Genomic DNA, 14718 nt, shown 5'->3' on the forward strand with positions numbered 1-14718 from the left:
CGGGAGAGAGCGCAGGACAGGAAGGCCTGGCGTGCTATGGTCCATGGGGTCACGAAGAGTCGGACACGACTGAACGACTGAACAACAACAACAAGTCAAATATAGTTGACTCTATATATATATATATATATATATATATATATATATATACACACACACACACACACACACACATATATATGACTATATATACATGTCAACTATATATACGTATATATAATCAATCTAAACTTTCTAGACACTGTACAAAGGAAGAACAACAGAGGTTCTGCCTGCAATTTAATCAGTATGTAATGGTAAAATGTTGACAGATGACAGCAAAATATTCACATTTGAGGCCTGTCAAATGTTTAAAAAATCAACAGGTGGTAAAATGCCTAAAACATTTGTGTTAAAATTTTGAGTTACAAATGTCACATTCAAAACGTGAAATTGAATTTTGTTTTGAAATTTCTCATGCAAAAATCAGATGGCACTATTGGGGAATTTATATTACAACCCTGTGCATGTCTACTCAGAAGAAAGTCCCCCTGATTTCATTGTGGCTTTCTCCCAGGTAAGTGAGCATAGGACTGCAGAGAAGAGGATTAGAGAATTTCAAGTATTTGCAAATGTTCGCTTTAGCACCACTGGAAGCTGTTTTGCGATGGTTTGTTTCTTTCTTCTGATCCAAGGCACTGAATATATAAGAATTCTTTGTACCATGCCCCAGGGACCATCTGTGCGTTTGTGTGGGTGTCTTCACATAGGGATCACTGGAATTTATTTCAGTTATGAAGTGGCAGTAGCTTTGCTACAGCTTCTCCCCCACCCAGACCCATAGGGTTCCTCTGTAAGTTCCATTACAAAAAAAGTAAGAGAGACCATTAGGAAAAGCTTTAGCATACATTAGAACTGAAGAATTGTTGTTTGTTTGTTTGTTTGTTTGTTTGTTTTTAAAGGTGTAGATTAATGGCACAATCAACTTGCCTAGCTGGGTTGTAGATAGAAAAAAGTTGTAGGACTTTCTTCTATCTAAACATGCATAGGATCGCACCCTGATTGTATTAGACACTTCTCAATTAGCAAACAAATCAACTTGCAACAAGGGGGTAACCCTTATTCCAGCCTTTCCCAAACCAAGTGAGCTCTGACCACTGGCCATACTGTCTGGGGCTGATGGGAGATATAACTCAAATCATCTGCAGGTCACCAGGAGAAAGCTGATTTTCTATTCTAATGGTTTTGCATTTTGTATAATTTTACAAAAGATTCTTGTTGGAAATCAGTGATCGATTGCCTTTTGTACTAGGCTGCTAAGAGCTTCAGCTATTGAGTAGTATAGAAACGTAATTAATAATAAATAAATAAATAAATAAATAAATAAATGTGCAATCCCAAGAGAACTGAAGTCCAAGGGGCATTGAAATGAATGGGTCTTGTGCAAGAGTGTATATTGTGCTTTTTGCACAAATCCTGTTCACTTCAATGGGCCTTATGCAAGAGACATTCCTGGGAAATTGTGTCTTAAGGCAACATCAGAAGAATCCTGGTTCTGAGTGAGTTATTATACCTAAGACATTAACAATCTCCTTTGGGCTGAAACTGAGCTTGTAAGACTTCTGCCCCAGAACACATGTTTCAGAAAATTTAATTTAAATCAGCTTAGTTGTTCCAAAGCAAAAGGACAAAAACAATCATGGAATGTTGGCCTTCTCATTACTATTTCCACCTGATCGTCCCAACTATTTTATTCCAACAATCCTTTGGCAGCCTGTCTTCTCTCTCTTACGCTCTCGCTCAATGTTATTGACTTCAACAGTATAAAAGTACAGTATAAACAATGTCACAACCAGGTCTTCTGCCATCATATCTCATGATGAAACATTGATTACCAGTGCACACTTTGGAATAAGGCATTTCGGAGGAAAGAGCATTGATTTGACTGTCAGGGATTTAGAATTAGTGGTAAAAACCAGGCACTTGGGACATACAAAAGAGGGGTGGATTTCTGCATCGTGCTCTGCTTGCCAGCTTTCCAAGAGCATCTGGTGGGCTAGTGGCCCCCCTTAAAGAGAGTGCCAGGCCCTTGGTCTGATCCAACCCAGCAGTTCTTACAAAGCAGGTAAAAGGTAAAGGTGTCCCCAACCAGTCGTGTCCGACTCTAGGGTGTGGTGCTCATCTCCATTTCTAAGCCGAAGAGCCAGCGCTGTCCGAAGACGCTTCCGTGGTCATGTGGCCGGCATGACTGAACACCGAGGTGCACGGAACGCTGTTACTTTTCCCGCCGAAGCGGTACCTGTTTATCTACTTGCAATTTCTTGCTTTCAAACTGCTAGGTTGGCAGAAGCTGGGACTGAAGACAGGAGCTCACTCTGTCACGCAGCACTCGGGTCTCGAACTGCTGTCCTGCCGACCTTCCGGTCTGCAGTTCAGCGTCTTAACCACTAAGCCACCACGGCCCCAATCTTACAAAGCAGCTTCAGTGTATATAAAGCAGACTTCCTGACCTGGTGCCTTCCCGATGTTTTGGCCTACAACTCCCATCAACTCCAACCAGCATGGCCAATGGTCAGGAAAGTTGGGAGCTGTAGTCCAAAACGTCTAGAGGGCACCAAGTTGGGGAAGGGTCATGTGGTGCAATTTTTTGATGCAGTGCAATTTCTAAGAGTGCTGAGTTTGAATGCATAAGCCCTTCCTTCCTCTACTTGTTGGTTCAGTTCACATGTAATGCCAAACCTAGTTTCACAGTCCTTAGATTTGCATGCTCTTTCCTCTGTCTCGTTCCTGTGCTCTGATTCTTTCCCTGACTTCCTAGTTCGGGTTAACCATAGTTTGCTATTATTTTGTCTGAATCAGCAAATGATGGTTTGCACTTAACTCTCCAAACCAGAATTGGAACCCACCATTTGAAGTGGATAAGGTTTCCAATACTGGTTTGGATGGCACTGGCAGGCACAAACCGTAACGTATCGTTTGCTCATACCAAGACTCAGGGTAGGAACTGAGGCAAGCAAGTGGAGGAGAGAATGTGAGAGTCCGAGACTCTGACCTGCAGCCAAGTCATGGCTTGGACATTGCATGTGAGCCAATCCGCTGTACAATCTTAGAAAAGTTGCCACCTTGCAGACATACCTCTTTTCCAGGGTGATTGTTAGAAGAATAATCAAATATACCTGGCCTGACACCCATAGAAAATGGCAGGAAAGAAATCTAAATGAAAAGAGATTTTCATAGAATGTTCATGATAATGTAGCATAAAGCTAGGAGGATGCCTCATTCATTTCCTGCTTAGTCTGTATTATATAGGGCACAGCCTACGCTTGGCAGAAATGTTGTTATTTTTACTGTGGTACTCTATATTGGGTTGTGTTCAGTCTGTCTACCAGCATTTCCCCAATGAGCTGCTAATGACAGAAGAATCTCACCCATGTGGAAAGCTAGTTTCCTACAGCTGAAACTCAGTGTGTAGCCCTATGGAAGTAGGTATCCCCAATAAATAACTATGTATCCAAATGAATATATGCCAACAGTCTCTATTTATCAGGAACAGTTCCCATTTTCTGGTACCTCTCCCCTATCCTGGTACTTTCACCTTTTGGGGATGCCTTGTTAAAAAGCATAGTGTGGGTTGTTGAGGATGGTCATTCTTCAGAGTTTATCTCTTAGTTTCTTATCCACGGTCTGTAGATGCTAAATCTCTACATGGGCTGCTGGATGTGTCTTGTCTCTAATGCAGATGCATGCACATAAAAACTGCCATTTTACCTGCCATTTTACACACCGTTTGGGGACTGGCACCTGTGCTTCATTCCTGTCTACTTAACCTATATATTGGTAAATGAACAGTTGGTTACAAAATGCTTTATCCCTCTTAAGACATTCACTTCTGAACATGTTGGGGGGCTGCAAAGACATGTGGGGCTAGCTCCATCTACTTCATGATGCCCTACACATCGGCAACACTTCTGATCTAATGTGTGACTGACCAGGTTCCCATTCCCAAGTTAGAAACCCTGTGTTTGATGACAATGGCCCCCTTCAAAGTCAAGCTAACTATATTTTGGCTCAGGTGCATTGCTGGTGCATGGGGCTTCATCAAGGGGGCAGAGATAGCTCCTTCATACATTCAGCAGTGAACACTAGCAGAGAGCTTATGTACAGTGCCAGCCCTATCATTAGGCAGTGTGAGGCACTGACCTCAGGAGGCAGCAACAAGGTTGAATGAGTTGGATGTCTTGCTACCTGTCCTTGCCCCCCAAGCTAGCCTGCTGCATTCAGGTGCATTGAAGGCTTGCCAGTGTTGAAGAAGGAATGAACTGTTAGTCCAGCTTTTGTACATGGAATGGAAGAGGGCGCCATCTTGTTCTTTGCCTCAGGCAGCAAAATGTCTTGGTCCGGTGCTGCTTCTGTAAATCTTTAGTCGTCTCTCTTCACAAGGATGGCTTCCTGTAAGGCTGCCCCTGAAGCTTCAGGGTACTGAGACGCACATATGATCTTGCCCGTATCGCTTGCTGAATGTTTCCCCCCACCTCAGTATCTATGTGCAACAACTAACAATGAAATGCCTGAATAGGATGTATACACACCTTCCCCTGCCAGGAAGCCCAACATATCCAGTTTGGTCCAATCCTGACTAGGAGACAGCAGTCACAAGACTTAACATTATCTGATGCATGTTCACCATTGCACTTGGATCCTACTGGCAGGACTTCAGAATAGCTTATGATTGACCTCTACCACCAGACCCATCGAGGAAGGAATACTCATGTGAATCCTGTACATTATCCCTGATATGGATGGCTGATGCCTACTGATGCACAGAAGATAGCCCTTTGCACAGGAGGGAATTGGACCGTGGCAGTGGGTTTACACTGCAGGCAGGGCAATTGTAAATTAGGCATTTCTTTTAAAAAACACACTTTCAAACCAGACTAGTAGCCCAGTAGAAACATCTACCCAAGGGAGGCATTAAAAACCTCTTTCTTCAGGGTGTTTAAAGAGCAAACCAGTTATGTCTTCTGTCACAGTCATGGGAGAATTCTATTGAAGTCACAGGAGCCACTTAAAGGCTAGACATTTGGAACATAGGAGGCTGTCTTACAGCTGGTCAGTCACCAGGTTGCATCCAATGGATGGAGTCTGTCCAGCAGCAGAATGGACACTACTGGAAGAAGAGATATGACTGAGAACTGTGGTGTTCATTTAGACCAGGGGTGAACAGAAGGAGCCCCTCAGTTCATGGAAGGACAACCCTGGTGCCGACCCATCAGTTATAATTAATGTTGTATGGAATTTTATTTGTCTAGGTTATATTTATTTACTTACTTACTTACTTACTTACGTACTTACTTATTAAATTTCTTAATTACCCATCTGGCCAGTCACCCGGCCACTCTGGGCGATATACAATAATACAAACAGTTTTAAAACAATAAAATGACACATTAAAACATCATTTTCTAAACTTTCCCTAACCCACCCCAAGTGCCTGCCTGAACAACCAAGTTTTCAATGCATGGCGGAAGCTCATTAAAGAGGGGGCATGGCGGAGTTCCCTAGGGAAGGAGTTCCACAAAGCGAGGGCCACCGCAGAGAAGGCCCTCTCCCTCGTCCTCATCCTGATGGAACATAGAGAAAGCTATCCGAGGCTGATCTTGTTGAACGGCCTGTCTGGTGTTGCTGGAGGCTGCCCTTGAGATATACTATTTCTATTGGCTTAAAGGTTTTCCAATAGTACCTAATACTCATAAAACTGAAGTAAATGTATCTTATTCTGACAGATGCTGGCACTGCATTAAGGCTGAAGTGTGTTTTGTTCACCTCTGGTGCCTGAAGATTAAGCCATTTGGGGTGAAAATTGTAAAGATTAAAGGATGGTAGGATATTATATTCTGGTCATTCCAGATATAAGCTTATATTAAATATATGGTCCTATCTAAACATCAGGACATAATAGGAATTTCGTTGCTTGTACCAAGGGCTATTATAGTTTTTAAATGGAAGAAAAATGGCTCTCCTGCAGTTCAGGAATGGATAGATAAGGTAGTGATTTTTTTATGAATGTGATTTTGTATCAGATAAGTAGTAAGAATGGGTTTGCTAGCATGGAATAAGAATAAGTGTTAATATACTGTATGTCACCATGACCACAATGAAGCCCAAGTTAAGCATTTATCAGTCCCATTTATTTTGAGTTCAGCACATGCGGTACAGTACAATCCTAAACAGATTTCCTCAAAAGTTAGGCCCTCTGGTTTTAATGGGACTTACTCCCATGTAAGCATGCATAGGATTGCAGCCCACATTTCACAATTGCAATCAGAGGTCCTTCAAAGTGCTTAGCTTTGGCTGATTCATGCTTCATGCTCTTTTTAGCTGTGTAATGAATCAATTTTAATTAATGTGTGTGCACGCACGCGTGTGTGTGTAGACACTAGACAGACAGACAGACAGACAGACTCTTCAGATTGCCAGAAAAACATGGCGACCCATTTTATATTTTCCCTACTTAAAGTTTTGAGATATATTCAGGAGAACAGAAAATAGCTGAAATTAGATGTCTTCATTATGTCCAAACAGTCAAATGTCACATAAAGAAAGACATCAATATGAAAGATAACACCAGAACTATTCTCTACTTCTTATATGTACCAAAGCTGCTTATCACCAGTCGTGCAACCAAATACAAATGTAAAGTACAGGAAAAACTAAGGTTGTTAAGCCAGAAGGTTGAAAAGAGCTTTTGTACTATAAGCATATTGCCCAGTCCCTGGCCACTGGTCATACTGGCCTTCAGCACAACTAAAGCAGTGAAAAGCAAGACACTCAGACTGTTACAACGAAAATAAGGGCTGCTTAATAAAATCACAAGAATTTGTTGTACTTTTTCTTTAAAACAACATTGAGCTCTCATACTTGTGCAGAAAGGCCTGGAAATGTGATTGCAGTGGCTACCACATAAGTGCCATCTCACACATACACTAAACCAAATCCTAAAACAACCTGGGACCAGGATACCTGAGAGAGCATCTTCTTCCTTACCAACCTGCCCCATCCCTGAGGTCATCAGAGGGCATAGTCCTGGTGATTCCACATGGACCTGTGGCCCAACTGGTGTCCACCTGGAGAACAGCCTTCACTGTGGTGGCGCTCTTCCGATGGAACTCCCTGCCTCTGGAGGTCAGGCAGGTGCCAACACTGGGTTCTTTTCGGCACCTCCTGAAAACAGCTAATTTCCAGGAAGCCTTCCTTGGTTGACCAGCTTCAGTTTTATTGGCACTCTGGTTTTTAATGAATAATTTTAATATCATGTTTCATTCTTTTCAACTTCTGTTCATTTTATCTTTTGTTGTTCACCACCACTCCAGAATCTATTTAGATGTGAAACGGTATACAAATGTTGTAAATAAATAATAAATAAAATAAAACCAAGTTCTTCATTACAAGTAGAGTCCATTCATAAAGACTTGGGTTTGTGGGGAGGGTTTTTTACTAATACAAAAAAGAAGGGAAAGGCATCAATGGAGTTAGGATGGTTTCTTTTTCCCTTTGTGGGTATTGGGTGCAAAATGTGGAGGAGGGGTGCAAAAGGGTGTCATGACATGGGCATCTTTTGGGTGTAACGTTCCAGCCTTGATGGGTGGCAAGGCATTCATGGTATTGTTCTTACAGTGGGTTTCACAGAGCTTCCTGAACTCTTTACCTCTGAGGGCTCTCAAAGCCAATTCAATAGAAATGTTGTGAGGCTTGATTAGATTGGGTGGGGAAGTTGGGCGTTTACACTTTTCCGGAGGTTCCATGCCTGCTGAATAGAGGGTGGGAATCCCTCCCTTTGTCCATGCCGGCAGTGGAATTCTAGTGTATTCTTACAACCTAAGTTACCCTACGTGGTCCGTTCTATACTTTCAGGCAAAATGGAGTCTTGTTGGAGTCAAGGGGCTAAGGAAGCATTTTAAAATGGCACAGAACGTAGCTCCTTGGCGACAGTGTGTTTAGGATTGCAACCTTAGGGTGAAATTGTATGTTATTTTACACAGGGAAGCTGCTAAAAGCAGCTCTTCCCTGTCATGCATAGGATAACTTACCACATGTTCTGGTATCATTACAATGACCTGGTTCACACGACATGACAACCCACCATGGGTGATCACCCATCGTGGGTAGTCGGGACATCCAAACCCACTGCAGTTTCTGCAGGGTGGCTTATTTTTCATGAACAAGCCACCTGAGAACCCATGGCTTCTTGTTGGGTTGTTCAGGGTGGCTTGTCATGACATCCAAACCTGGTAGGACAACTTCACCGTAGGTTGTCAGGAATGGCTCGAGAATTGCCCAGTAAGAGCAGCAAAACCCCCTGCTGTTCCTCACAATCTCACTAGTGCCTCCATCACCTTCCCTCATCCTTTGTCAGTGCCCTCTGCCCCACACTTCTAAAACTGAATAATAAAGCATACCAGAGAGTGTCCCAAACACATTTGCAACCTTAAAAAAAAAAAAAAGTTTTATTTTTGGTCTTGTGCAAGTGTGCAGGTACAAAAGTCTGCTGCTATGAAATTCTCATAATTTTCTCCTCAGCTTTACTGTTCCGCCATGAAATTTGCTTATTTTTAGCAATCTGTCTTACTGCTCCGCCATATAATTTGCATATTTTTTCCTGCAGCTTCACTGCTGTGCCTTGAAATTGGTGTATGTTTACCAGTCCAACTCATTGCTCTGTAACCCACATGTATATCTGACAGCTGACAATCGAGAGCAGAGGAGGGAAGCAACAAGCACAAGGTGTGGGGGGGGGGGGTGAGCCAGAGGAGCCGAAAGTGGCTGGCAGCCTCAGGAGAAGGATCCGTTGGAGTGGGTGCGCTTACTGTCGGAGTAGGTGAAGCAGCCTTTTGTTTTGTTTTTTTAAGGTGTTCCTAGCAAGGGAGGCAGGGAAGTGGTGGATGAAATTGACAAAAACATTGACAAGAGGGGGATATCAGTACACTGGACTAAATAGCGGACAGGCAGCTTGGCACACTTGCACAGGAACACACATACACACCCTTTAACATTGCGAGTGCCTTACTGTGTTCATAAGGGCTCAGAAGATTAATTCCATCTGGGGATCTGATGCAAAGGAGGGGGGATTTTGCCTTGGGAGCCACCGACCCCATTAGGCCAGTTGCAGAAAGTGTGCTGACATAGGGACTGAGGAAACAAGGAGTTTTTCCGCAAAGGCACCTGGGATACCTGCTGGACCCAGCGCGGGGACCGAGGGAGAATGAGGTGGGAAAAAGACACGGCAAGCTGCAGAGCACCCATTGGGTTAGCGAGCCAACAACCAACCCATGGTGGCTTATTCTCAGGGTGGCTTAGGGTGATGTGTAAACCTGCCGATCACGTGTTTCCCTGCTCCTGCTAGTAGCAACCAGCAACATGGAGTAGAGGCAAGGAAATTCTAAATGTGGCGACATCTTCACAAGAGATAAGTTGTCCTACACATTATTTGGGGGGAGGGGGGAGCAATGATTTGGGGATGCCAAATGTAACATCTAGTTCTACCTTTAGCATATAAGACCTTAAGTGTTTATTTATTATTTATTTATTGAATTTATATCCTGCCTTTCCACCAAAAAATGGCAGGATGTAAATTCAATAAAATCCATATGAAAAACAAAATCTTAATTAACCAATAACATTAGAACACATGCATTAAAAACACATTAAAAACACAACAATAAAAGAAATAAATGGCACCAGCCAATTAAATGGCCCTTAAGCAGCAGACCAGCTTATATGCCAAAAGCCTGCCTGAATAAAAACATCTCTGCCTGCCAGCCGAAGGACAAAAGAGAGTGGGCCTGGGAGCAGCCACTGAGAAGGCCCTCTCTCGCATCCCTACCAAGTGTGCCTCTGATGGTGGCAGGACCAGGAGAAGACCCCCCCCCCCCGAAGTTCTTATAATCTGGGCAAGCTCAAATGGGAGAAGGTGCTCTTTCAATGTGTTCCCAAGTCATACAGTATATGGCTTTATAGGTCATATCCAACTCTTTGAATTGTGCCTGGAAACAAACTGGTTGCCAGTGAAGCTGTTGTAATTAGGGAGTCACGTGCTCCTCATAACTGGCCCCTGCCAACAGTCTGGCCACAGCTAGGGATGTCAGAGAATTCCACCACGGATCTCAGTGAGGCTGAATGCCAGTGCATTTGGCCCCCCGAAATCTGTGCCGGAATGAAGCCACCCACCCCGCAAAAGGCGCTCGAAATGGGGCACTTATCAGTCCGGCTGTGGCCGGGGAGGATTCTGGGGGGGAGGGATGGATCGCCTCCCCCCCCCCAATGGATGCCCCGGACCGGAACCAGGTAAGTGATCCGCTCACCCCTATCTTCGCTGCCTCAGAGGCAGTGCGAAGCCCCGTCCTCCATGCTTGGAAAAGGAGTGCAGACAGGCTGAAAAGGGGCATGGCTGGGGGCGTTCCAGGGTGGGGAGAGCAGAACTGTGTGTATGACACATCCTATGTGTCGTACACGCAGCCTCCTCTCCCACTCGGCCCCCCTGTGGCTAGACAGCCACAATCGGCTGTCTAGCAGAAAAAGCAGGGCAGGAGAGGCACGAAGGGGACAATTCCCCCATGCTTCTCCTGCCTTGCTTTGGATAGGCGGTTGCCTCCAACTTCAGAGGCGGCCGCCTATCTGGATAGGATTGCACCCTGATCGTTCTGTCTTTGCTGTTTAACCTCTAAATATGTCTCTTTGTTCTTTAGATACGTTCATCAAATGTCATTATGTAAGAGAACAATTTGCTGCATGACGGCAACTGATTTTTTCTTTTAACAGACAAGTACGTTGTATTCATTTGTTTTGTATTCATAGGACCATTCATGGTCATTGGCCCCTGCCATGTTGGGCAGTGCTGGCCATTCACTACCAACATCCCTACACAGCCCTGTTCAAAAGTCCCCTGACTTAGTGGCCTCCAAGATGCATGCAGACCATGATGCACGGTGGCTTCTCAATCACCGCTCAGCAGCCACAGCTGTTTACAGCTTGCTGCCTCATCTCACCAGCTATTGCGGGATTCATCTGTGCAAGCCACTTTTCCCTCCACTGCTGTCACTGATCACAGGATTGCTCTGTTCATGCATGGGACTGTATCAGTAAATCATAACGTATGTCTCCATATGCCTTTCTCCTGGCATAAATCATGTTCAGAATCTTTTCTAAAGAAGGGACAACGCATCACAAGGCAAGGAATGCAATACAGGACAACCCAGTGGCAATACACCTCCTCAGTGGTGCCTGTACATCTGTCGTACCAACATGCACACCCCATGTGCAACCAGACCCATAGAGCTGTGAAGACATGGTTTCTGATATGGAACTCACCCATGGGTCTGCCACCCGGAATGCATAGCTTCGACAGAAGGAACCCTGATCATCTCCTTACAATAGGCAGCAGGGAAAGGTCCTATGGGCAGCCAGTGGAAGGGAACATATAATTCATGCCCCTATGAGATACTTCCTTCGAAAGTCCCAAACTGAACGAAACGTTTAGAAACAGATGCGTTGTCTTCTGACTGATGCTATGCCACAAATGTGACACCCTGTAGGATCTCTAGTATTCTCTTATGTCTCCCATTTTCCCATGAAATACTAATGCTTCCCTGGCAGGGGAGACACCTTGATCGTGAAGGAGGTTTTCCCAGGGTGAGGCTCATCCATTGCACTCTGAGTGTGCTGACCCCTGCGATTTCCCCAAATGTGGGAAACTTGACTGCTGTCAGGAGCGCCCTAGCTGCCTCTTAATGTCCCCTCCAGTAGCCAAAACAAGATGCAGACAAAAGGGATTCTTTCCAAGGCTTTATTCCATTACAACTTAATGACTCTTTCAGATGCTAATTGCCAGCGATCTAAGCAAAGAACTGCAAAGAGTATCTTAGCAGGGTAATCTAAGCTCCACGTACGCAGTTGGTCCCCATTTGGAGGAGAAGGGCAGGAGAGCTCTGAAATGTAAGAGCTAGGAGAGAAGCCTCCCCCCTTACCTGTGGGGCATCAGGGCACAGCCGTTGCCATAGTGCCAAGCGGGCTGAGTGCCTCCTCTCGGTGCCCTCCACCTCGTGCCTCTCTCTGCACCAGCGCCTTGCATCTAGCAACAACCAATCTCCCACTCTTTCGCTGCCAGGGTCACTATCTCTCTCAGGAATGCGAGCGGGGGGGGGCCTCTCCCTGCAGCTGCGCCTCTGAGAGATGAGCGGGCTCCTCTGCAACGGGTTGTAGCTCTTCCTCAGAATCAGAGCTGCTTCGGGGCTCAATTGGCTCAGTTCCAACCCTGACAACTACATAATTTGTGGTAATGGGGGACCGCATTCACACATTTAGAATTCTGGTCTGTTGACCGCAATAAAAAATGTATGTATGCACTAATAAATGAGTAGCAACCCTCTCACTCTACATTCTACAGAGTTAACTTGTTTCCTTCATGCCTTTCCCAAGTTGTGCAACAGCTCCGCATATAAAAAGTGGTCAGCAGCATACAAAATGGAGCCTTGGTCTTCCGTACCTAACTATTGGGCCAGATGGGAGCCGAGCACCATGGAAGTAGGAAAATGGGAAAAAACTGGTTTCTGAGAGATTTCCCATAAAACAGCAGAGTGAACAACACAACCATGAGACTTGAGGGATATAACGTTAAATAACAGGCAGGAAACCAATGTCTTTGCTACAGAGGCTCCAAGGCTATGCAGACATTGGGGAATGACAAATGACTTCCTAAGAGCTAGCATGCCAGGAAGGTAGAGTACTTCTAGCAGTACTCTGGATGCATTTTATTTCTTCAGTAGTCTTGGTCAACTTTCCCTTACTCTGCTTGTCTTGGGCTACAATCCTATACCACTTACCAGACAGTAAGCTTCATTGGACTCAACAGGACTTATTTCTGAGTAGACATGTGTAGGAGTTTGGGGTCAATCACAGTAACATTTTGATTTATTATAAATTGTCTTGAAGTATTGTGCTTATGTCATGAGGAACTGATGTGGATTGTTTAATTTCCAGAGGGCCCATTCTCTACATTCTGAGTTTGAGCCAGGCCTTTTTGAGCAAGGCCTCTGAGTATGAGCTAGGCCAGGGAGTAAAAGCCTGGATGGTGGAGGCCTAGTGGAGTTACATTTCATCTCGGAGCAGCTCAGGTCACAGGGTTTAATGCTCAGGAGAAGGTGAGTAGAAGCTCATCTGTGGCAGAACGTGGTTGGCCTGACTTGGTGTGCCCAAGGTGCATGAGACCATCAGTCCTATGTGGTCTAATCTCCACTTAGAAAATCACTGGCAAGCTACTTCTGGGGGGAAGGCCCACATTTCAGTTGTAGAACGCATGCTTTGCATATAGAACATCGTAGGTACAATATTTCTCCAATTAAATGCAGGGCCAAGAAAGACCTCTTCTCTGGGATCCTTGAAAGCTGCCACCAATAAAAGGTTGATAATACTAATGAACAAGTGGTCTGGGTCAGCAGCTTCACATGTGCAAGTTAGACAGTAGCAGATTGCTGGGAAAATTTCACACCATTTGGAAGCACGTGATGATGGCTGTCTGTTCATTCTTGCTGATTTGCATTGGCACTTGACTGCACTAACTTTTTCCCTACTGTACCTTGGCACATTATCTTGCAAAGAATTCAACTAACAAGAATGATATCATTAACAGGATAGTGGAGAGGGCGTGAGTCAGCTGTTAGATTATCAACTACCATCAGAAAATATTAACCTACATTGCATATCAGTATGTGGATAGCTTAAGGTAGAAGTGAAGTGACATGAAGACTGAAAATATCCCTCAGGAAAATGTGCCAATAAACAGTGAGAAAACGTTCTGGTCTGTGGAGTGAAGGATGTACAAATTGCCTTTCTGGATCAGACGATGCGAAGTCCCCAGCAGTCAGTGTCCAGCTGCTAGCGCTATCCCTGTTGCACTACTGGAATCCAGCACTTGTGCAATGTCAATAGAGCTTGCGGCCAGGACACCACTGGATCCTTCCCCAAGGCCCAGAAGCTCACAACCAGGGCAGGAAGCTGTTTGGCCCCAGCCTTGGTTATCATAAAGTATGTTGTTTCTGAATATGGGGATTCCATGTAGCTCTCCATAGGAGGGGCCTGGGGTCCTGTGCGGAAAGGGTTCAAGGAGCTGAGTATGTTTAGCCTGGAGAAGAGATGGCTAAGAGGCAATATGTTAGCCACTGTCAAATATTTTAAGAGCTATCATGTAGAAGATGGAGCAATTTTGTTGTCTGTTGCTTTAGACAGTAGGGCCCAAACCAATGCGTTAAGAAAAGAATTTAGACAAAAGGTTAGGAAGAACTTCCTGAAGGTATGAGCTGTTCATTAGAGGTTTTTTATTTAATCCCCACCTGTTGGGGATACTGTAGTAATGTATTTCCTGCATAGGCAAGGGGTTGGGCTAGATGACCCTTGAGATCCCATCCAGCTCTGTGATTCTATGACTACTAGCCATGTAGTCATACATGTACACACACAGTGGAGGCTGGTGGCTCTGATGTCAGTGGGGCAGTGAATCTGCTCCAAGGTTACTTGGATAGCTCCTTTAGAGTTCTGACTGGTTCTGACTGAAACCCAGAGTGGATTCACCATCCCACTGACATCGGAGCCACCAGCCTCCACTGTACACACACATGCACACACACACCAGATCCCATTTGTGTTCAAAGGAGGGAAAAGCACAGTCTGGGTTGTGCATCCAAAATCATA

General features: G+C 44.7%; 1 pseudogene; it reads left to right on the plus strand.

The window, feature by feature from the left end:
- Nucleotides 1–11613: 11613 nt before the first annotated feature.
- LOC146359561 (U1 spliceosomal RNA) lies at nucleotides 11614–11739 on the plus strand (annotated as a pseudogene).
- Nucleotides 11740–14718: the final 2979 nt, after the last annotated feature.

This window comes from Heloderma suspectum, chromosome 1 (assembly GCF_057233095.1).
Source record: "Heloderma suspectum isolate Gila_16-S chromosome 1, 16-S_ref, whole genome shotgun sequence".
In the NCBI taxonomy this organism is placed as follows: Eukaryota; Metazoa; Chordata; class Lepidosauria; order Squamata; family Helodermatidae; genus Heloderma; species Heloderma suspectum.